General features: G+C 53.4%; 1 pseudogene across 1 annotated transcript; it reads left to right on the forward strand.

Moving 5' to 3' along the window:
* The first annotated feature begins 17,578 nt into the window (after positions 1–17,578).
* Positions 17,579–20,732, forward strand: LOC149810944 (large ribosomal subunit protein eL20y-like; annotated as a pseudogene). Its single transcript, XR_016428959.1, has 5 exons — positions 17,579–17,614; positions 17,771–17,898; positions 18,059–18,122; positions 18,400–18,670; positions 20,603–20,732. The product of XR_016428959.1 is annotated as a large ribosomal subunit protein eL20y-like (transcript).
* The last annotated feature ends 3,902 nt before the right edge of the window (positions 20,733–24,634 follow it).

Here is a 24,634-nt window from a genome sequence, read left to right on the forward strand (position 1 = left end):
ATCGTGCATTTTCGGGCATCTGGACCCCAAAATTGACCCCAAACAGTCTGGTGAAACACTGTCATGAGAGGCTCGGTCAGAGCATGAACGGGGCTGTTCCTGTGACTTGAATTTGGCTTTCCCCTGCGCAGGACTATCTTCAACCGGCCAGGGGACCCAAACGCGGGTCAGAGTCTCACAGGCACAAACCCTGACTGGATGCATGCGAAGGCGAGGAAGGGGAGTGCCGTTGGTGTTTACAGCGTGGCAGTATCCTCAGATAGCCGCTACCTTGCCGTTGGAGGGGGCGACCATCGAATCCACATCTGGGACCTACGGTCATCCAAATATGTTCAGGTATCTCATTTATAAATAATGTTCAGGTCGTTTGATGATCATTATCTTTTTATAAGACAACCGCTTCCACATGAAGTGCGGCAACTTCAAGAGCTACTTGGAAATGGTTTGCTCTCAGTATCCCCACATGGGAGTGGCCATTCTCCCATCTTACAAGCCTTCATCTCGACGCTGTGCGAACCAGGCAGGGTTTTCGTGTAAAGCGACACATCATCCTCGGAAGGTGCAGACTTCGTTCTAGGCATTTGTCAAATTGTCTTGCAGGGTGCATTTTGGGCCTCGATGGAGCTGTCTGATGATGATGCATCTTTTCACAACACTACCGCATCCACATGGACATGGGCAACTTCAAGAACTACTTGTGAATGCTTGGGTCTGTGAGTAGCAATATTCCCTAACTGCTGTTTGGTACAGGGCTACAAAGGGCACAAGGACCTTATCTCAGGCCTCGCCTTCCGTTCAAATTCGCACCAGGTGTTCTCCACGTCGTTTGACCGCTCGGTCAAACTGTGGTCCGTCGATGACGGGGCGTACATGGACTCGCTCTTTGGTCACCAGAGCGAGGTGACCGCTGTGGACGTTTTGCGACAGGAGCGTTGTGTGACTTCGGGGTTTGACCGCTCGTGTCGGGTTTGGAAGATCCCAGAAGAAACGCAGATGGTCTACCGTGCAACCAACCTTGCTACAGACTGTGTCAAGTGCGCCTCCGCCCTCGAGCGTTTCATATGGCGGCATCCGTAGACTCGAGCAACTCTATGTCAGCATTGTTGGACAACAATAACAGTTGAGGTTGCGACACACTTGGCAAGATAGCCGTTACAATCGACTCAACGATTCTACATTTCAACCTGAGTCGTCCACATATATGGCCTCAATCAGAGCTCAAGCACACACAAGGTTCGGCACACACAATGATACCGTCTATTTCAGGATAGCTGGTTTCCAACAAGTATCCGTAGACGGTTTGCTACATCAGCATCCTTGGACATGGTGCACAAGCTGCCATCATGTGTGACTTTACACAACCCTATCCCAGATGAAACTGACCTACCGTTTTTGCCCACCACTTCATCACAGAAACGAGTTGTGGCTATCAGGCCCTGGTTTCGTCAATCTCACCGCATGTGTTCTTTATCAAGCATATCCGCCTGGAACGTTGTTTGTCAGCATGCAACGTTGGTGTTTATCGCTGTGCTGAGTCTTGCAGCAATGATCACAATCGATCTAAGAACTGTCATCTGCACGCCTCATGGGAATGCCAGGTTTCTACCTAGAATACCTTCAGGTCAAATCAAAGAAATCAAGCTGCAAACAGAACTTGTGCATATTCGCATGCCCGATTTGGACTCGGAAGAGTACGAACCAAAACCTAGTCCATATACCCTTGAGATAGGTAAAGCTCCGTGTCCCGCCAAACTCTCGAATTTCTCTCTGAAATGTATGATTTGGGACAAAATTGGGGTCGGAACCCATTCTGGCGAAGCACTGGTAAAGCTGCAAAAAAGCGTCTGTTTGTTGCAAGTCTATTGAATAATACTCATCACCTGTAGATGTGAATGTTAGTCAAGTCGGCGATATGGTAAAGATATGCGCTGTGGTACAGTTCTGTTGGAACGTGACTGTGCGCTGCAGGTATGTGACCGGGACTGACTGGGTTTCGGGCTCCAGTGACGGGGCAGTCTCGTTGTGGAGCCAGTTGAAGAAGAAGCCGGTTCATGTGATAAAAAACGCGCATCACGACATGAACAAAGACGAGGAGCCCAAGGGCCCTGGATGCCCCGAAGGAATGGCAACAGGGTGGGTTCAGTCTGTGGCTGTTTGCCCTGGTGCCGATCTTGTGGTGCGCTTCTCCCGGCAGTGCTTCGCCAGGCAGTTTGCTTTGTGGGTCTGTGTCCCTGAAAATACATAATTATCTGGGACAGAACTCTTTGGTAGCACTGATTACCAAGTAGTTCTTGGAGTTGCCAATCTCAATGTGGGTGCGGTAGTGTTGTCAAATGTTACATCATTACATCACATAGAGAATGGCAGGAAATAGTCAACTATAGTTACATCATCATGATCAGAAATGGCGCTCGAACCGCATTCTGGCGAAGCGCTCTCCCTGGGCTCTGTGAGGGATGGCAATACCGGAGCGACACTGAATGATACACACTGCCACTCAAGTGCGTGGATTTGATGGCACTCTCTTTAGGGAGCCCTTTGCAAACTTCCATGATTGATGTTGCCTATTGCGGATGCTGCATTCCTACAAACCAGCCATGCCTGTCTCACTCATTGTCACGCCTTCCTGTCGGCTGTATCATGGGTTGTGTTCAAGTGGGGGGGCTCTATTTGCAGGCAAGCGGTGCGGGAGATGGCCTGATTCGGCTGTGGGCGGTAAAGGACGGCCCTTACCACAAAGAGCTTGAAGCGAAGGGAGCTTTGCCGGCGAGAGGGATGGTGAATGGCCTGGCGATTGCCAAGTCTGGCCGCTTCCTGGTGGCTGCGATAGGCCAAGAGCCGCGCCTCGGCAGATGGGTGAGGGATGCGAAAGCTCGCAACGGCACCCTCATCCACTCTCTCCCTGTTGCAGATGAATGATGGCACAATGCGATACATGAGATGCCCAAACGGGCAGAAAGCTCTTTGTCAGGCAGTGTGGACAATGACTGAGATCGTTCAATATGCTCTGCTATGTCTAGAGCATGTGGGTGCGGCAGTGTACTGTTGAAAAACGATACATCGTCATGTTACATGTTGGCCACGCGTTAAGCCAGTGAAATTGGTCAAATTAACAGCAGTAAAAGACGCTGCAGTTTTGTCAGGCTTCAAACGGTCGAAGTCATCAAATCACACGAGATTAAAAATGTCACTCTGCTGGTTCCGATGCTCATCACAGGGTCTCAGTCAGGTCTGCGATGTCTTGGACTCGCGCTTCGATCTCGGTGTGACCTGGAAGAAGACTTTTTTTTTTTATCACGCTTCTCTTTCTTGTGCTTCTTGCTCTTACGGTCTTTGTCCTTGTCTTTGTGCTTTGAAGACTTGTGGGATCTCTCCTTTTCCGAGTGCTTGCTTCGCTTTCTTTCATGCACAGTATCGCTTTCTGGCCGCCCATCCATCTGTGAAAACGTCGCTCGGGTAAGAAAGGAACAACGGCACTTCATACGAGTCAGAAAAAGGCGCAGGCACAAGCACTGAACATGGAGGATGCCGCCTAGAGGGCAATGATCTCCTGCTTAAGGTCATGCAGGTGTAGCCCTTGGCACAAAGGCACCATGCCCCAGCTGTGAACACCACATATGCACCTCAATGAGTGATCCAGTTGGCAGTTTCAAGATGCAGTGGCCCTCTGAGACAGTGCTGCATCACCATGCAATTATCCCGAGCCATTTCCCTTGCGCTGCAGAAATGCTTCACTGCAGCGCTTTGCTAGACCAGTTTCCAACCCCCACTTTGAGCCATAACGTCATGTATTGATGAGTACCTGGACCAGATAAATCAGATAGTCTGGCAAAACCCTGCCTCGCTGGTAAATGGCGCACCTGTTCGCTGGCAGAGCGTTTTGCGGATGGTTCCGTAGCACCTCCATCCCTCGTTGGCGGAGGGGGCAGGTTGTCAAAGCCCTTCAGAACTTCCTTTGCTGCTACTCCCCCCATCGCCCGTCTGCATGGTACCCACCCCTGTTGAGGACTGTCTATCCGCGTTCCTCCAAACCCTGTAAGTTGCAGGTCGCGATGCCTCAAAATGAGTGAAAATGACTGTCTGGCGCCAAAATGGGGGTCGAACCCCATTCTGGCGAATCACTGCTGTCTATCGCCACATAATATAATCCTAGTATTGCCCCACAGTTGAATGATACTAGACTAGTTAGTAGTACTGACCTCCTTTGTGAGGTACCTCTTCACAACCCTAACGCATCCACATAGACATTCTAATGGGCATAGATACTCGGGAATATACGACAGTAACTCTAACAGCCCGTACTCAACAGGACAAGCACGAGAACCCCCTTCTTGACATCGGCGGGATCGCTTTCAGATGAGAGCTTTCAGTTGTGACAGGCTGAACACGCCAGAGTTGTTTCAGGAGTGCTGTCACATGTCGTAACACTATATCACACGAAGACCTCATCTCGTGGCAACATTATCTCATAGATTCCTCATGTTGCAACATTCCCCCATCCAGATTCCGTGACGAACAATCAAAAATCTCCATGAACCTGTGTTTGTGCTGTGAGCTCAGCAATGTTTGTGCCGCGAATCAACCCGTATTGTGCTGTCCACCCGTGCTTGTGCTGCGAGCCAGTTGTGTGAGAGAGAGAAAGCATACGGGCCGTATCCAAAACCCCTCGCAGGCGCTGAATCGTCGCCGTCGGCACCCCCCTCCCCGCCCTCAAGAACAGGCTCGCCCCCCGAGCGCTGAAGCAGCTGCTGCATCTCGTGCGCCTCCAGCTTCCTCCGCTTCTCTACGATCGCCTTGGGCGCCAAGCCCAGCGCCTGCACACGTCGTACAAACGTGAATGATCTGTTATGTTTCACTCGGAAATAAGGTTGAGGTTAGGTAACCCTCAAACGCACCTCGCCATTGATAGAGGGGCATATCATTACACGATCACAGTGAGTGATCACATCAGAAACCGGGCTACAAACAAAACAAACATCCTGTCCTGTATCAACTCATTGGAGCTTCGGCCAACACATGCCATAATAAGATGTTTCTTGTGTCTTGTGACGATGTATTCGTTTGCGATATTATTACTCCACATTAATATCGGCAGCTCCAAATATTACCTGAGCCTCAGAAATCGCGCTGAGGAATCGCGTTCAAAAATGGCTATCCTGAAATAGGATGCTCCTCTTTAGTGTGATGATGAAGAGTCACATTACGGAACTACCTCTCCGCATGGACATTGGCAAACTCAACGTACTGCCTGGGAATGAAAGTGTGCGAGAACCTGTCGTGCTGCTGTGCTTTCGCCAGAATTGGTTTCGACCCCCATTTCTTACCAAAGAATTCATGTATTTCCAGGTTTCTGGACCCGACAAATCAGAGGGTCTGGCGAAACACTGACGTGCTGCCATTAGTCAGTCAATAAATATGATGTGCCCGCCTCAGTCAACCCATGTGGATCCCATGTGAGGGTCTTCTCTGTCGAGGGCTTGCACACCTCGTTCATCAGCTGAGCCTCTCTCTCCTTCACGAGCCGTAGCTCCTCATCCATTCTGTAGGCATCTCCCTTCTCTCGTGTGTACCAGTACACATCTTTCCCTGCACACCAACCACATCCTGTTTTGAACTGAACCATTCCCAGAACATCTGTCCTGAAGCGAACCATCCCAGACATCACAGTTTGCCATCGATCATAGCACAAGTTCGTTCATGAGGTCAAAGAGCACAGTTATCTATATCCTTGGTAGAGTTGAACAGTTGGTGCAGAACATCACTGCACCAAGGCATGCCAAGAACACAGACCATTGTGCTCGTTCCCCTCACAAACGCACAACCTTGAAGTGGATAATCACGACGATACGGTTTCCTGCGTTGTAGCGCCCAACCATGACGAGAGATCATCAGTTGCAGCACCAATTTGGTGTGTATGGTGCTGAGGTTAGCTATCAAACAAGCAGATATGCGCCATTGACGTGTGGTCAGCATATGCCGTGAGGGAACGGTTCGCTTGATTGAGAGACAGCTTAACAGAAGTACGTCTTTCATCGGGTAATGTAGACTTCGAGACGTGCTTTGGGGGGCAAGGCACTCCCCAGCCCATGAGCACACCCATGCAACTACAAGCCACCGTTGATCCGTTCCGCACTGCTGAAAGACATTCCAGCCACTGTTCGTCAAAAAGAGAGCATTCAGTCGTCTGATGAAGGGCGAACACCACCCTGACCCGTGCATTTGCGCACCATGCGATGGTGGAAACCGTGCGGGGGGGACAGCCCGACTCCAATGCACTGGCACATTATCGCCAGCCTAGTTTTATATGAGGCGTTCGAACAGTGTGAAAATGATGGCCGAAGGTGTGTCAGCAAGTGTCCTTTGGCCATTGAAAAGGGCTCCGTGACTTCTGGGAAGGTTATCTCTTGTCTGCACAAGGACGTGTTTTCCAGAGGCAGATACAACATATGTAGCCGTTACATCTTCCATGCAACCAAGGAAACTGCAATGGGTTCAATGGTGCTTCACCTTTCTGCCATCGTCCTGTGAGCGCTTTCACGGAATGGCCCAAGTAGCACTCCCTGTACGCACGAGGCCCTATGAGCGGAGAAACATGGTTGCAGTGACACTGCGGAATGCAACAACAGCTGCACGAACCTATCTTTGTCCGCCTTGACAGCTTCCCAATTGAACTGGTCCTTGCCTCCTCGACTGCCACCTCGCGGTGGTCCGTTGTACAGTGACATTCACTGATGCATCAGCATAAACAGCTCAACGTCACGAGCATGCAGGCACAGTGCATACGTGCGCGTAATAAATGCACGGCTGTTGTAAGCGATACGACAACAATGGAGCAATGCTGGGGCCAGTAATGCAGGGGTTTCATTAATGTGTTCATGATGTCCCTGCCCGCAATGCTTCTTAAAATTCAGATACTTTGGTGTTCCATCTTCGAGTTCAGCAGCTTGGCAGATAGAGGCCATAGATAGCTTGCTGACGTCATGTGGCAACTCTTGGCGCTCACAATTGCGAGGGCCAGAATAGCCATCTCTCAGGGCTGCATGCATTCTGACACGAGCAGGCCTACCTGCCTTCCCTTTTCTGGTATTCTGGGATGCGAGGTGTTAGTGGGCGTTGAGATGTTGTCCTCTTTAGCTTTGCAGCCCAGGGCTGCTCGTGCAGGCAGGGTCCAGCTTGTCGTGCGAGCAGAGAAATTCCGACCTCAGTCCAAAATTGGGAAAAAGGTTATCGTTGTTCCAAAGGATGTGAAGGTCACCTTAAAAGATAGGCATTTGACAGTGAAGGTGTGTGCACACTTGTTGAGCAAGACACTTTCCTAGCGTTTGTTACTTGCGCTTTCACATTGAGAGCACTGATATCTTAGAATGGGGAGGTCTGTCCATGAGATCTGCATCAATTTTGTTGTTCGCTTGGGACGAAGTCGCAAGCGTCGTTTGTGTACTGCACTGCCTCGCTGTACCGCTGGCTGTGTGCCGCTGTCACATAGCCACATTAGCTTCCTACACAATCACATCCATATTTTATATGATGTCAATGGTCGTCAATAGTTGGGATGCGTTTTTCAAGGCTGCTGCCCAGCCCAGTCGCCAGAGCGCAAAGTCCCAGTCGCTTGGTTCTCTGCTCGGTGTACGTAGTTGCGGTCACCCAATGGAACATCTTATGCGTCGCACCTCAGCGTGAAGTGGTCACTGGGGCAACCTAACCTCTGCTGGTGTTCCGGAGTTTCACTCCGTGTGGTGTGGTAGACCTGACCGAACGAGCACCTACCTCGCACCATTTGACGGCCATGCCCCCCATTTCTACATTTTTTTTTCATACTACATGCTTTTATGACAAACTCGCAACGTGCGGTGCTTCGAAGGACTCAATAGGGGTGGGCCAGCGAGATAGGTATATAGCTACTTCGCTGTTCACATGACCTGTCTGGGCGTCAATTCCCATGTTTTGCTTTCTCGAGTAAGTGTGCACATGCTTCCTGTAGGGCTTCACTTGGGCTGAGCTTAATGTATGTGTGGTCATGTCCTCCCATTGTGGGTTCATGTAGTCTTCATGACACAAAGCGCACTGGAGAGCCAGCCCCAGTAGATAAAGATGGTAAGAGGAGTCAGATGCGTTGGCAGGCCTATACCTTGATGTCACAATTGAGAAAGGGCAAGTGTGTAATTATTGTTCAAGGCCGTACCAACTAGCAAGACCAGCCGGCCACTCGTTGCATTTCACAAGCAGATCATCGTTCGGTAGAAAGGACCTGTTGCTGACCCTCTTCATCGTAAGACAGATACGAAGACAAGTCTTAGAACGTCCAATGGATTTGATGGAAGGGATGACACAACCCAAAGATGCCAAGCCTTGTGATCAGTTCAGCTTCGTAGACAGAGCATTCCACATGGTGCTGCAAGTGGCGCATGTCGGGACATCTATATCTAACATCCTTTCATACTGAAACTACTTCAATGCAGGGGCCAAAAGGAGAGCTTCAACGTGAGTTCCATCCGCTAGTGTCCATCGTCCAAGATGGGGACAAGATTATGTTCCAGCGCAACGATGACTCCAAAGAGGCATCAGCAATGCATGGCATGTCCAGGTGTGTTTCCTGCCCTGCCTTTCATGTTACAAATCAATGGCAGCTGCTGGCAGAGCCTTGGGCAACGTCCAAGCAAATCAGACAGGGCAGGATTCACATCACATGGGCGTTGCCAAGATCCCAAGATGATTTCCAAGATCGTTTCAATTGCCGGTTATCGAGGCAAATAGCTCCAAAGTGAGCAAGTGTTGTGATCTTGCACACAGTGAATTTGTGGTTGGGAGATCTGTTTGAGCATGCAACGTTTTATATATACGTCGCAGATGGGTAGGGTCTGTGGACCACATGGGTGTTGTGTCAGACTCTCAGCACTGATTTCTACATTGCACTTGGAATCGTCAGTAACTATGTGAGTGCGGGACTGCTGGAAAGGGGCAGTATTATCCTAGTGATCATGACCATGACCATTATCTCGCTCTCATGACAGGGCAAGCACAGGAAGAGCGTATCCTCCAGCCTTTCAAATCAGGGAGAGAAAGCTGTCCATCTGCATGCTACGCATGGATTGTGTCACATCCTTTTCTAGACTTGCATCATCAGATAATCTGGCAACATGGGGGCACCCTGACACTTGTCGAGTCCACATGAAAGTCTCTGACACAGTCGAGCGTTCTGTGGTGGAGCTCAATTGCCGAAAATTGACGAAGAACAACTCAATTCAGCTCATCAGCAAGTTGCACTTGATGATTTAATGATGAAGTATTCAACGAGCTGTTTTGTTTCTTAGTCTCTTCTCTGTGCCATGTGGTGATGATGTACTGTTCAACAACAACAACAACAACAACACTTCCTGGATGACACTGACAACAAGACAACCCTGGATCCCTGGGGCCTTGTCTTATACAAGCATGTGCTTGTAATAGATGTTTGTTTTCTGTCTGCCCAATCAACACTCAGCGTCAGGACTAGTGCACCGACTTTTGATCAATGACGCAGATGTGACTCATGGATGATGACGTGCAGGGCGCTGGCAGCAAACATGGTCACGGGGGTGTCCCAAGGGTTCACAAAGAAGATGGAATTGATTGGCGTCGGCTACCGTGCGGCCGTAGCTGGCAAGGAGCTCACACTCACCCTGGGCTACTCTCACCCTGTCGTCATGCCTCTGCCTGCCGGTCTCGCCGTTTCCGTTGAGAAGACCACTGAGATCACCGCGACGCACATTGACAAGCAAATCCTCGGTGACTTTTGCGCTGACGTCCGCGGCAAGAGGCCCCCAGAGCCGTACAAGGGTAAGGGTGTCCGGTACATGGGCGAGGTCATCAAGATGAAGGCCGGCAAGTCCGGGAAGAAATAGAGTAGGACCGATCACTGCGGTTCGTGCTTGATTGACAGTCGCGTCATGGGTTTTGGTGTTGCGATGCATGTTGCGTTTCGCATGTGGACTCCGTGCTCTGGGCAGAGTTGTTTGAGTAGCGGTTCCGAGGCTGTCTCAACTGTGTGGCGATTGGGGAAGGAGCCTTGCACACGTCCCACTTTTTTGCAAGGCCTGGTACAAGCATGCCACAGCACTTTCTGTACCGCGTTGTGACATGTCTGACAATGGATTGTAACAGAGAAGAGTTCTCATGGGTTGCAACTTTACGAAAGCTTCATTCTTAGAATCAGAGGCATGCATGCCTTCCACAAAACTTGCCTACCGCAGAGGACTCACATCAGCACTTCTCAAGGAGCATCGGTTGAGAGTACCGTCTGCAGAACTCGATGCTTTCTCCTACAACTCAGGATCCCGGGCTTCTGAATGCCAGCAATTTACATCACCGCAAGTTGGTACGACAGTTGACACAAATGGCATGTGCCGATCCTAAAACGCGGGACAACGGAAGCGCAAAAAAGTCTGGAAAAGGCATACATTCCAGGGCTCAGGCTTCCGTTTGACATCGTTCAAAAGCAATCCCATAACATTTAGGGCTCTTAAACATTGTACATGGGTACTGGTCTCTACCAAACTACTACTTATTGACAGGATGCTTAGGACGGCCATTCACTTGGAGAGCACACTCCAAGGAGAGGCAGAAGCAATAGAATCAACAATCTCTCGCCACACACTCGAGGAAGATCCCAGATGCGTGCACTGGCATGACAAGGCATGGCATACAGAAGTACATGCAAAGTGCGCTGCAATTCAACGTGGCCTAAAGAACCACCTGTATGTGACCATAAGAGCACAAGCTCTGCACATTGTGTGTTGCAACAACACCACATTGGGTTGCCGAATGAGCCCAGCAAATGCTTCATGCGGTAAGGGTAGAGAGCAACAGCCATATGGATACTACAGGAAAGCTACACAAGCACAGCACGTCGCGGTGCAGCATCGCGTGCAGCTTGAATCGAGAGCAGCCAACTGTCAGGTTGCAGGTGGGGCGGAACTCAGCGAGAGCGGCGCGTCACAAGAGCCAAGCCTATCTGAGGCATCACGTGAGTCGACGTTTTCCGTGGATGTCACGTTGCCAGCAACTCGGCAAATCTGAACACCTGGGGTATCAGGCACTGCACTGGCAGGCTGCTCACTACCAACCGGCATCAGTGGAGCTGGCCCTGCAGCCACCGGTGCTTTGAAGCTCGCTAATTCAGGGTGGGGCTGGAGCGCGGCTGCTGATGCCGCAAGGGTGAGAGGCTTGCTGGCGTCAAGTGCTCCAGGGGAGGCTTTTGAGTGCAGCCTCGCAGCCGCAAATGCAGCATGGTGATTTTTTGATAGCAGAGCAGATAGGCTCGCCATGTTCGCAGGGTCCTTGAGGACTTGCTGCAGAAGCTGGTTGGCGAGGCGCGTTTGCGCGGCGTCGGGGGGCGCTAGGGTTGCATTGCCGAAGCTGAATAAGGCTGCTGAGGTTGCTGTCGGCATGGGCGGGGGAAGCACTACAGCGGAGGGTGGAGGGATGCCACTGTTGCTGGGCGGCTCTGACGCATCCGTTGCTTCCTTCGGGGGGGCAACAGCTGCAGGGAGGTGCTGCGGGGTTGCTGGTGACAGCTTCAAAGCGGCCTCATTTGGGACCTTGCAACCGGCGGACAACGCTGGGGCTTCGCATGGGGTCTGCTGCTGTGGGCTCTGGCCGAGGACATCCCGCTCACGCGGGGCGGAGAGCGGCGTGTCGGCATCGTTAGCGGGGGGGGCCTCGTCGAGGTTCTCGTCCACGGACTGCGACGCGGATGAGGGGTCGGCGGCAGGGGCCCGGGGGGGGGCAGTCGGAGCTGCAAACCGAGACCCAGGCGCCACGGCCGGTACCGCTGCGATTGTGCTTTGAGGCAGCACCCCGTTCTTCACGGGATTGCTCCCCTCGGTTCTGCCTGTGGCGCTTGGGGGGGATGGGGCTGCGATCGCAGCACTCTCGCGAGCCTTGCTGTTCTCTGGGGCATTCGCCTTGCAGTGCTGCAGCGCGTTTTGAACGGTGCTACCCTGGACAGCTGCTGCTGCTGCGACAAGCGGCTTGCGGGGGGGGGGGGGGCGACATGACGGGAAGTACAGAGGGAGCGTCGGATGAAATCGCTCCTGGAAGCGAAGCTCCTGCTGTCGCCAGCGACGACGGAAGTGTTGCGTTACCATCAGGCGTAGCTGCGCTAGCAAGCAAGGGCGTTTCTTTCAACGCCCCCCCCGCTGCCGATGCGCCACGCGGCGCGGGGGCGCCCGCTAGGGAGACAAACGTGTGGGAAGAGCCTCCGTTTTCGGAGCGGGGTTCCGAGGCGTCGAGCGCTCGAAGGCACCGCTCAACATGTACAAGGCGAGCACGGGTGGCCCGCAGCAGGACCGAGACATCACAGCCAAAGGTCGAAAAGTCCTGGCAGAGTTCATCTGCGAACTTGAACACCGCGCCTTCGTACACCTGCCACGCGCCGCTCTCGGCCGTGTTGTCAACCGCCCCTCGCGTCTCCATGTCGTCCAGGCCGCTTGTAGATAGGTGGTCATCGTCGTCGTCGTCATCGTTGTCATCATCGTCCAAGGGGCTCCAGGCAGGGCTCGGGTCGGTGTGGGGCAGGGAAGCTCTGCGGCTGTGCGACACATCTGCACGGGGCGAAACGCACGTTCGTTTTGCGGCGGGCGCTCCAGCAGTCGATGCACGCTCTGCAGGCGTCACGTCCCTGTAATAACCGCCATAGCCTGAGCCAGTGTCACGGTCCCCTGCGACCGACTTACGCTTGCCAAGGACTCGAATCCCGGATGGACCCCCATAGCTTTCATCCTGGGCCTCCGGCGACACCATCGCTCGCAGCGACTTCGTCTTTGCAGGCGTGTGCAGGGCCGAGGCGCTCGACGGGCTGGCCGCCAAGGCGGAGTGCATGGCCTGCGGAGCCTCAGGAGCTGGAGCGCACGCACTTTGAGCTGCAAACTCGGTCTTGACTGCGGCAGAGGCCTTTGGTGAGGCATACTTGCTGCCGGAGCTGCCGGATTTTGAGGTCCGCGCCTTGAGGGACCGAGTGTTTCCCACTGCGTCAACCCCTGCGTCAGTGTGTGACTGGCCACCCCCCTGCTCCACCTCCACCGCCCCGATCTCCATGCAGTCATCGCCAGCGCTGCTCGTCCCTGCGCTGCCCGCAGTGGCACGAGGAGGCTTTCCCCCAGATGTACGGCTCCTCACCCTGCTGCCTTTGCGCGTGGGAAGCGGGGGCTTGCTGGAGATTGGGTGTTCTGCCTCGGGCTTCGCGGACACTGACGGCGAGGGCCCGGAGGCCTTCGGGGAGGGCACGGAGGGCGCCGATGACTTTGATGTCCCCGAGGAGGGGGCTTTGAGCACGAGGCCCTTCAACGGCATCGCGGAGGCCCGCGGCGCTGCGGGCCCTCCGGAGGTCGTTGCTGTGATGATCTGTCCCTGCGGAGGCATGCCTGGCAATGTCGACTCGTGAGGGGCTTTGACTGTGCCGGGGGCTGCTGGCGTCGCGGGATGCTCGAGGGGGGGGCCTTGCGGTGGCAACGCACCACTGGCGGATTTCGCAGCACTGAAACGCGGGGAGAGCAGCTCCGCTCCAGGAAGCGCATGGCCCAGGAGACCAGGGGGCACTTTCCAGATGAGCTTCCGCGACGTGAGGCTGATGCTCTCCTCGTTCGTGCTGTCGTACACGACCTTGTGCTTGCCCGTCGTGGAGTCATACGACGTGATCTCAGCCTCGCGGAACACGCGCTGCTTGGGCCAGTACACTGCGATTCGCCAGCCGGTGGCAGCTTTGCCCTTGGGAGCGGTCTGATCTCCACCCTCCAGTCCAGCTGCCACCTGGCCTAAAGAACCACGCACGCGGCTGCCCCACTGGATGCACTCCCCCGCAAGGTTAAGCCACTCGTGCTCACCGTCGTCGAACAGCACGTGGTGACGATCGGCGGCTGAATCGTAGCCAAGAACCTCCCCATTCACAAAGGTACCCGTGCCACCCCAGAACAAGCCCAAACGCCAGCCCGTCGCAGCGTCCCTTTGCGGGGCGCCGCCCTCAGGCAGCTCGGGTGTCTCCGGGGTGATTTCGGTTGCACTGACGTTCTTGGCACCCAGCGCAAGCATGGTTTCACGCATCTCGGGCTCATATGGATGCGGAGCAGTGCGACCTCGCGGCCCGTACCACTTGAAAGTCTCCGTTGTTAATAATAGCCACTCGGTGTCACCGTCGTCGTATTTGATTTCGTAGCCGGCCTCTGCGGTGCGGCTCAGGATGACGCCCTGCACGATGCGCAGCCATCAGATGGCAGTATATGGGGCTGTTCCCAGAATCACGATGGATGTGGACGGCCGAGCAGATGCAGCAGATGTTTCATACCTCTGACAACACATGCAGGAGTGCAATCCCTCCACTCTTGCCTTTGTTTGCTGCTAGACCCGTGCCAGCAAGTGACCCGCTGCAAGAGACACGACGTGAGTTGGGACATACCCGATAGTAGCGATCATCGTCGGGCCAGTAAACCCCCACCCGACAGTGCAGAATGTGCTCGGCAGGGTCCTTGGGCACGTCCTGGTGCTGCACTTTGCTAGGCGACTCGTTCACATCGCCCGAATCCAGACGTCCGACTGGCCGGCTGCGACGAGCCCCCCTTCGGGCCCGGCCCGCTGACATCACGCTGGCTTCCTGCACCGTCGTCTTGACCTCGAAGCCTGCACAGGTGATTCCTCTTCACTAAAGGTACGTGAGAATTTCAACGATAAACGATACAACATAGCTACTGCAAGGGTCTCGCGCTCGCGTGCACGTGTATCTCAAGTGTTACGGCGTTTGCAGTACGCACGCCAGACGCTCTGGGAGCGCACGCAATCACTTTGTGAGGTGTGCGCACGCGGCCCACGCTGCGAATTTGATGCTGATGAGTCATTCACGCACCAAAGCTTTGAACACTATGTGACAAACCACGCCGCCCCCATTGATGCAGAACACTTCGTCCAACGTTGTGCTATGGACTTAAACCCTGATAGTAGTGATGTAAAACAGCTGTCAGACTTATGCATCACAAAAATGCATTCCGCAAAATCACGGAGAGCCGAGGAGCGCGACTTCAACGACAGTGTGCGCGTGCCAGCAAACCACGAAGTGGGCACGTGCGTTTTTCGAACCCAAGGGCGCATTTGAACTCAGGAGCGCTGCTAGCAGCGGAAGTGCATTCGGCAAGTGCAAGAAACTTTATGCGAAAAAATGTTCCCACAGACGATCAAATGGACGAGCGAGGGATACCGAACGGTCGTCGAAGCTTCGCTATGACAATCGCCAATCATGAAACCATCGCATTCGGTTCGACAAGCCTGCCAACAACCATGGCGCCATGAATCTAACATAGCAATTATTACAGCTAAACATGGCCATGATTTCAGCCTGGCTTGAATGGCTGCGGGCTCATGGGAAAGATGTGCACGAGCGATCGGTGACAAGTTCAAGACTAGCCAGCCAATACGCCAGCACGTTGCACCATTAACAAGGTGAACAAGCAATAGAAAACAAATCTGGCCTGCGTAACGCTAAAGCTGAAGCATCTCGGTAAGAGAGGGAAGACTTGGACATTACGTAGAACAGATCCAGTCTCAACCACAGCATACCTACGCCAAGCCGCGCGATGTTCCTACAATGAAAGCTACGCAAATGCGCAATGTTTCGTTTACCACTTACCTAAACTGAACACACAGTCAATGGACAACGAACACAAGAGGTCAACCAAAGACCTCGTTACCAAAGCTGCTCAACTTCTCAGCAGCCACAGCCGGGTGACACGTTGCGGGACAGCGTGCATTACAGCCGAGAAAAGGTAGGATAAGTTCCAAAGAATATGAAATGGGGTGATTCATACTGCGTCGACAACACAAGTGGCTGGTCCTCGCCGTTCCACGGATTTCGGTCGACAGCGTCCAAGAATGCTCAGGTGAGCGGCAACGTTTCCACCGAAAAAAAAGTGCGGATCGTTACACGCACACGCACTGCAAAGAACATTGCCAAACGAAAACAATCAAGGCCGTGAGCAACGTCTCGCGTCAGGAGGGGAGCACAAGACGGCAAAAACGCAGGATCCAACCAGCACAAGCAGTACACCAGCTCCTTTGCCGTTGTTTCAATTCGACAGACGGATGTACCTAGAGGGCCACCTTTGCAAAGCGCACTACATAACCGAAATCAAATGCAGGACATCGAGACATGAAATGCAGCGATTTGAGATAAGACTTTCCGATTGGGCACTCTGGAAGGCATTCGACTGGGGCTTCATGCGTGTTGTGGTCAGGGACACCACCAAGGTCATCAAACGACGCACCTGCAATTTCGAACCCCTCCAGCGTTGCCTAATATCATGAACTGCAACGCTTTACAGTAGGAGGCTTGGACCATGCAAAAGGAGGGCTCCAAGTGCGATACCCGTTGAACGCTCAACTTGTGCATGAAAAGCCTTCACGACATGACCAACCGTGTGCCTTCGACCAAACGAACCTCGCCACTGGATAGCAAGTTTGTATGTCCTGGGCTTTGCATTCGCCACAAAGGTATCGCTCATGCATCAGTTGATAAAGATGAGGTAAAGTGGCGAGACATTTGCACACTTGCGCTGCGAACCCGCACGTGTCAAATCAAAATGCCGGGAAAAAAAAAAACCTTGCCAAAACCGCTGTGTGAGGTGAAAGGTATTGTTGAACCCCCACGCACGCAACGTTGGCTAGATTAGATCTGAGAAAGCAGGTATGATCCAGAAGTGCGTGTTTTTAACCACGAGCCAGGGCGTTTGGTCGTTTGTCCAAGTTGGTGGAGGGTTGGGGGTCCACAGTTGTAGCAGGAGACAGGGAGCAAGGCATACCTGACTGCAAGGTATCCATGCAAATTCCATCACCTTGCAGAAATATTCTGCAGCTATCAGCATCTTGTGGCCTTGAGATCCCATAATAGGCGAAAGGGCTGTCAAAAGCATCACTGTGCTTGCTGGCAGTGGCAGCAGGCCTAACTTAGCTGGCACAAATATAGGTGGGAGCAGTACACCAGCAATAAAGAATGATTCTCTCCCATTATTTCTGGTGTGGCATGGCTGCAAAGGACACTGGGTAATGGAATGGAAATGGGAAGTGTGCAGTGCACAATGTGATGGCGAGACCTGCCAAGCTCCTGAAGAGTCCAATTCTCGACCAAATGCAACCTCAAAGCAATCAGATTCCATAGTACAACCCACTTCTGAGCTGCGAGTTCGTGCAACCACGCAGTTCGTACACAGCAACCAAAGGCGAAGGTGCCTACTGAACTCTGCAAAGGATTGCATAGTCATCTGATCTACTGGAGTACAGAACCTGACTGCAAGCATAACGAAAGGAGACGTTCTTCGAAGTTGTGTACACGACATATTCGTTTGAGACAAGGTGCAAGCAAGAGGATGTTTCCAGGTAAACTGGCAGGTTACGGGTGAGCATTAGTCTGACTCACCAGGGGTCAACCATACGCGTACGAACACTGGGTTAGGAAACTGACGTCATGCAGGCGGCCAACATGAGTTGCAAAAGTAAAGACAACATCTGGAAGGGGACAGAAAGGCCACAGAGAGGAACTTGAGCATCCCTTTTGGTTCTTCGTTGTAGACTCGGCACCGTAGACAGCAACATGGTGCAGGTGCGGTCGCAGCACGTGCAAGCCCTGATACAAGCAACGTGAATCCGTCCATTCGCACAGCGCATTCGTTATCGTAAACTCTTCATTCGCTTTGAATGTGTGTGCAAGTGCAGTATTGTTCCGCACCCGGATGCACTAAGTTGGGGTATCGTGCAGGGCAACTTCAAGTGGCACCAGTACCAGGTGGTGGGTCGCCTTCTCCCCACGGAGGCCCACCCAACGCCCACAATCTATCGTATGAAGATTTGGGCCACGGATGCAGTCCGTGCGAGGTCCCGTTTCTGGTGCGTTGCTTCTCCAGCATCCTTCCGTGCTGGCTAGACACTCTCGTTGGCAAAACATGTCAATTTGCACGAACGGATGATGAAGAATTTCAAGGTCCCTCATACGTGCCGTTGCCGTGGTCAAGCTCGTTCCTTGTTCTCAGCGCTTTCCTCCGTGCAGGTACTTCTTGTCTCGCCTGCGGAAAGTCAAGAAGACCAACGGTCAGCTTCTAGCCATCAATGAGGTAAGAAACGTCTACATGCCTAAAGAATGTGGGCATGGTCATGTTCTGTTGAATGGGATCACTGGTAAGTGGAGAGGTGGCTAGGGTGCACCAACTCAATCTTGTGCTGTTCAAGAGACACCGGTATACCACATGCTGCAACATGCTATACTGCTCATAATGGCGTCAACACGTAGCACGCAGCGACCTTGGCACCATCCAATTCGACAGCTGACCAATACATCGGTCAGACTGCTCTGCACCCAATCATTGGTCCAGCCAAGACGTCCTGCTGCAGATCTTCGAGAAGAAGCCGACATCCACCAAGAACTACGGCATCTGGGTGCGCTTCCAGTCGCGCACGGGGTATCACAACATGTTCAAGGAGTACCGTGATGTCACCCTCAACGGGCTATTCAGCAGCTGTACGAGGAGATGGCTTCTCGCCACCGAACCCGTGCTCACCAGATCCACATCATCAAGACGACCGTCGTCAAGGCCGCGGACTGCAAGCGTGAGAACATCATTCAGTTCATTGATCCCAAGATCAAGTTCCCGGTCGTGCACAAGTGTGTCTCCCATTCTCCAGCCGTGCTAATAAGCCTATGCAGACACGTATGTTACAGAAAATGTTGATGTCCTCCTGAATCTCATAGTGTAGGTGCTGACCCAGAGTTTTGAACAGTGCCACGTACTAAGTCTCCTCAGGGTCAGTGTCTGCATCGCGGTATCTCTGCTTACAAATTTTGAGGTGTCTGTCGTCTCATTGATGTTCCCTTGTGCCAAGGTCTGGGTGTCTCGACCACATTTGGAAACGGTGGTCTGGGTGTCTCCGCATTTTGGAAAGGGTAGTCTGGGTGTCTCGACCACATAATGAAAGGGTAGTCTGGACCATTTTGGAAATGGTAGTCTGGGTGTCTCAGCCACATCTTGGAATGGGTAGTCTGGGCAGGTATGTAGACACAGGTGTGCGAATATCTGGGTCTGATCAATCAATTATGCAGTCTTGTCAGCTTGTTCAGTGGAAAATCTGCTGGGCATGGGAATGGTCAGTAGGTCTGTCCAAGACGAATAAGAGGCCTCGGATGGGCTCACAGGATGTATTTGACTGACAAAGTTCTGGACGGGCACACCAATGCACTTGTTTTGCACATCTGACTGGTCAAGCTGGTATCTAAATGAGATATGGCACTCAATGTATCGACCCCTTGTCAAATGTCTGGACATCTCCTCTACACATCACCTCTGTGCCAAGGACTGTCACAGTGCATGGGTTCTGCTGCTACACAGACAGTGTTTTGCCTGGCAACATGGTTTTTGTGTCTACACGCCTGAAAACACATGGCAGAACATGCTTATTAATATGCAACTACACCAGGCTTCTCCCAGCATGCTCAGTAGCTGCATATAATGAAAGGACTACATGGGGTATGCATCGAAGGAGTTACATGTACGACTGCCGGTTCGACCGTGCCCAACGGTCTAAGCAGGAGGCTAGATGCACCGGTGGAACCGGTGTCATAATAGTAGGATTTAGGGGACAGAAATGTGGGTCGCTCTCCATTCTGGCGAAGCACTGGTCACAGTGCATGGGCTCCACTGCTATCACTGGATGAAGTGACTAGACATCGCGTTTGCACATCAGGGGTCTTGTGCCATGGAGGGTCAGGTGAATGTGGGTTACTTCACGGTAAACTATATCGCAGCTGAGCATTTCTCCAGACCGTGTGATATGCTGGTTGAAATGCCTCCAGAATGTACAAATTTCGGGACAGAGATGGGGGTTGAAATCTGTTTTGGCGCAGCACAGGAGATGTTGGTCTGGGGGATGTCTTTCTTGGATCACATCAACTAAGGGTCGTGGGTGGCTGATTCAAGTACAGAAGTTAATTCTTACGTTTTACTGGAACCCAGGATAATCTATCTGACTTGAGCAGTCTGTGCCCATCCATCACCATGATTATCATATACATATCACGTAAGAGGCGTTTGCCTAAGAGGAGATCCCCTCCACTTGGCAACGCCTGGAGTTCCTGGAAAGTACTCACGAGAAATCTAGATGTGGGGAGACTTGGGACCTGGTGGGTGATGTGAAGCACGAGGTGGGAGCAAAGAAGGCAGTCCTTGTGAGTTGCTGGCACGCGTTGGGAAATTGGAGGGGGTAAATGAGCAAATTAAGTCCTATGGCTGTTTTACATCGATCAGAGCTTGTTAAGTCGTTTCATGCATCTACCTGAAGTGGTATGCAATGCTCTCAATGCTGCGTCATAAGCTTTCGACGGCGCTGGGTTGTAAAGTGTTAAGTACCTTTCCGAACTGTGCTGGGAGGTATCCACAACCACACATTGAGTGACACGACAATTGTCCTGATGCCCGACAGCGCGTCCCTTGACTCAATCTCTTCTCTGTCGACTGTCCAGGTAATGACGCCTGTTGTCAGCGCTGCCTTCTTTGGGCCGGCGTGTTCTGTTTCCTTGGTTCTGACGAATCTCCTTTTGCAGGCTGAGCCGCCCATCCAGCCGCACCTTCAAGAGCACGTACAAGGCGTCTTTGCCCACATTGACTGCGTTCTAAGCGATCTGTGTTGCCGTAGCTGTAGCATGCTCTGTAACGAACGCAGCGAAGATCAAACAGCCAATATGCATAAGTGTGTGCAAGCAGTTGTGGTAGAAAGGGGATTGCATGTTGTCATAAGCGGATTGAATCATATGCATTTTTTAAGTTGCACCATTGGTCTGGAATGAAAAGTGCTGCTCTAATTCACGAGAAATCAAAGTCTGAAAATTTTTAGTGAAAGATCGATGTGTCGTTCACTGGGGTTGCCGACGAAGCAACTGCATCATGGCCAGAGCAAACCACCATTGTACGATTGGCCCTGATTCAGAAAGCTGAAATGCGCCCAAGGCATGTGACATGAGAGGCGCGTCTGATAAAGATGACTCCCTATGTTGGTCTTCTGGTTACCGTAGTATATTAGCCATTCGGAACTTTTTTTCGAAGCGTGACACGTCACATTCATTATTTCTCCGTCATTAAGGAGAAATCGCCCAAACGTGACATGTCACATTCATTATTTCTCCGTCAATAAGGAGATTGAAATCAGCAGCGCTGCAGGCGAAAAGATTTTGGAGGTACATCTGTGATGAGCAAGCATCTGCCATTGCAAGAGTTCAGGTGCAATCATGCTCATATGTAACGTCCATGTGCAAGCAAGGCACGGTTATCATCACCCCCATATCAAAGAGACCATTGCAATATCCTACACCACTACCGGTATCGTCCAGTTAGCGGCGTTGACCCGTGAACTTGGACGTTGAAGCCTTGGTCGGGTCATAGCCTGCTGGTTCCTTGCGCCCGGCTTGTGCCCTGCCTTGAGCCACCTCACCTGTTTCAACGTCATTAACATCTACCAGGAGCGCTGCTTCTTTCTCCAGTTTCTCAAACAGGTCATCATCAATGCGATTCCATTCTTTCTCATCATGTGCGGCTTTTTCAACAGCTGTCATGTCCTTCACCTTCTTGAAACACAGCAATGACTGCCTTTGCATGCCTGAACCGGCCCCAGCTGGGGCAGACGGTACGTGACAGCGCATTTTGGAACAATGGTGGTTTCCGCAAGTTCAATAGGCTATATATGCTTACATTCATGACAGTTTTCATCCTGGCTTGCATATGCAGCGTGCCATGAGTAGGCCAGGGTACAGGGTTATCCCTCGTCCATGTGCAAGCAAGGCCACGGTACAGGGTGCCGCAGGCACCTCGAAAAATTGTTTGGGTCAGCGTCACGCGTGACATTTATTATTTCTCCGTCCATATGGAGGTTTTTCCCCCTAGAGTGACGCGTGACACAATATAATTATGGACACGGTAAGGAACTTTTGCCCAGCGTGACGCGTGACTCTCCGAATGGCTAATATACTACGGTGGCTGCACGAGCCCACCGCCAACTGACGCTCGGCAGCGTCACACGAGCAGCCAAATGCTTGGAGGCCCTTCCGATCGCTGCGCCCACCGCCGCCAACATAGCAGCGCTACGCGCTCTACACCCCACCGCCCCGCCTCCAGTAGTACCGCCGCCCACAGCTGCCGCAGTGGAGATAACGCTCGACACTCTCACAGACGTGCTGCGAGCGCTCCCCAGAGGGTCAGCTCCAGGCCCCAGCGGCTGGACCTATGAACACATCAAAGCAGCAACACAGGCTGGCGAACACCTCCTCACCGCCGTCCTACGCCTCGTCAACGCTATCGTCGGCGGCACCTTGCCCCACTTGCAGGAATTACTCGACAGCAGGCTCATCGGCCTCGAGAAACCGGGTGGGCGCGGCCTATGCCCCATTGCCATCGGTGAAGTTTGGCTCCGACTGGCCGGGCTTTGCGCCATGGCAGCTTGACACGGCGCCGGCGCTGCCCTCGCGCCCTTACAGCTGGGCGTCGGCGTCAAAGGAGGCAGCCAGATCATCGGCCATGCCCTCTACGCAGGGATCTCCGCCGACCCCGCCTGCATCACTCTCCAAATGGACTTCAAGAACGCCTTCAACACCATCTCACGAGACGCCGTCTTAGCCGCCGTGGCAGAGCGTCAGCCGTCCCTGCTTCCTTTCGCTCCTTGGTCGTACCGACAAGCCAGCCGCCTGCTCGTCGACGGAGCCCCCGAGGGCGAAGCTCCCATCTTGTCGGAGAGCGGCGTCCATCAAGGCGACCCATGCGGCGGGCTCTACTTCTCCCTCGCCACTCAAGGCCCACTTGAAGCCATACGTGCAGCACACCCCGACGCAGCCCCCGTGGGCCTACCTCGACGACACATTCCTCCAAGGCAGTCCCGCAACCGTCATCGCCGCATTCCCTGCTCTGCGCGCCCTCGCGCGGCCATTGGGCTAGGCATGCACCTCGGCAAATGCGGGGTATATTTGGCGACCACGCAAGCCGCGCTGGACACGGCAGCAGCCCTCGCCGTCCCTCACCGCACCGAAGGCCTTGCCGCCGCCGGGAGCCCACTGGGATCAGATGCATACGTTCAAGCCTACGCAAACTCGAGGGCCGATAGCATCTGCAAAAGCATCGACCACATGCTCGAGGCCCCCCTACCCGCCCAAGATAAGTTCCTCCTGCTCAGCAAATCCGCGCAAATGCGCCTCGCGCACCTTCCGCGAGTCATTCCCTGGCACCTTGTCAACGCCGCATCTCGACGTGTCGAGGAGAGCGCCGCCCAAGCCACCTTCAGCATCATGCAGCGCCCGGAGCAGGCCGATGTGCGCGCTGGGCAACTGACATTCCCGCTTCGCCTCGGGGGCATGGGCATCCGCGCCACCGGCGAGTCAGAAGCCAAAGCCTCCTTTTTGTCCACGGCAGCCATGATGGAAACCACCATGCGAGATGGCCCGCAGAAATTTCGCCCTTTTGCAGGTCCCAACGCTCCAAACCTCCAACAAGACTGGCAAGCGCTTCACGCAGCCGGGGCGGAACACTCGCTGTGGCCCCCCGAAGCGATCGCTGTCACTCAGGAGACAATCGATGACGTCCTACCTGCCGTCCAAAGGACATTTGCCCGCTTCGTGGCTGAGCGCAAACACGCCGACCTCCTTGCGTCTTTTGACGCCAACACCGACGACGGCCTACGTAACATCGCCCGTATGCACAGCTGCGCCTGCCGCCCAGCTTCCATTTGGCTGGACACCCTCCCCACGGCGAGGGCGCTGCAACTTACGGACCCCGACTTCATCAGCTCCATGCGCCACCGCCTCGGTTTGACGCTGCTGCCCACCCACACCCCAGGCTTACAGTGCCGTTGCGGACGCTATATGCATGCAGGTGACACTGACCACGCCAGGACTTGTCGCTCTCTCGCGGGAGCAGTGATGTTGCGCCACAGTATTCTCATCGGGACTTGGCGCCGCATTGCTCACCGCGCGGGGGTTGCCACGTCAGTGGAGCCGCTTCTTCGCACACTGCCTGGCTTTCAAGGTGCCGGCATCGCAGCTCAGGATCAAGCACGCGGAGACATTCTTGCCGTATTGGCAGATGGGCTCACCGTCCTCGACGTCTCAGTGGTGCATCCAGCAGCGGCCTCCCATCTACAGGCTGCTCGCACGGCGGGCGGTGCGGCAGCTGCGCGCGACCAGCGAAAGCGCTTGAAGTACCAGACCGCTGACCCCAACGGCTACACTTTTGTCCCATTCTCGCACGAGTCCTACGGCCGACTGGGAAAGCCGGCAACTGAGCTGCTCAACACCCTGGCCATTGCTGCGAGTGCCGCGGGCGTCGTGCTCGAGGGCGACTTTGTTGAAAGCGCATTGCGTGAGCTCAGTGTCTCTTTGTGCAGGGGGAATGGATTCATGTACAGAAGCGGCCTAGGAGTTTTTGCGACCTTGGCTGGTGGAGCTTTCGAAAAGGGCCTGCTAGTTCCAATTGCTGATATTCCCTGAGGGGTCTTTGCACCTTTCCGAGTGTGTGTTGGTTTACTGGTACAGCTCGAGCTTTGATGATTCTGCTTCTCTGTGTAATGAAATATACTACGGTATGTATTGCTTTGTTGT

The sequence above is a fragment of the Nuphar pumila genome, unplaced genomic scaffold (assembly GCF_984573655.1).
Source record: "Nuphar pumila unplaced genomic scaffold, dmNupPumi1.hap1.1 HAP1_SCAFFOLD_163, whole genome shotgun sequence".
In the NCBI taxonomy this organism is placed as follows: Eukaryota; Viridiplantae; Streptophyta; class Magnoliopsida; order Nymphaeales; family Nymphaeaceae; genus Nuphar; species Nuphar pumila.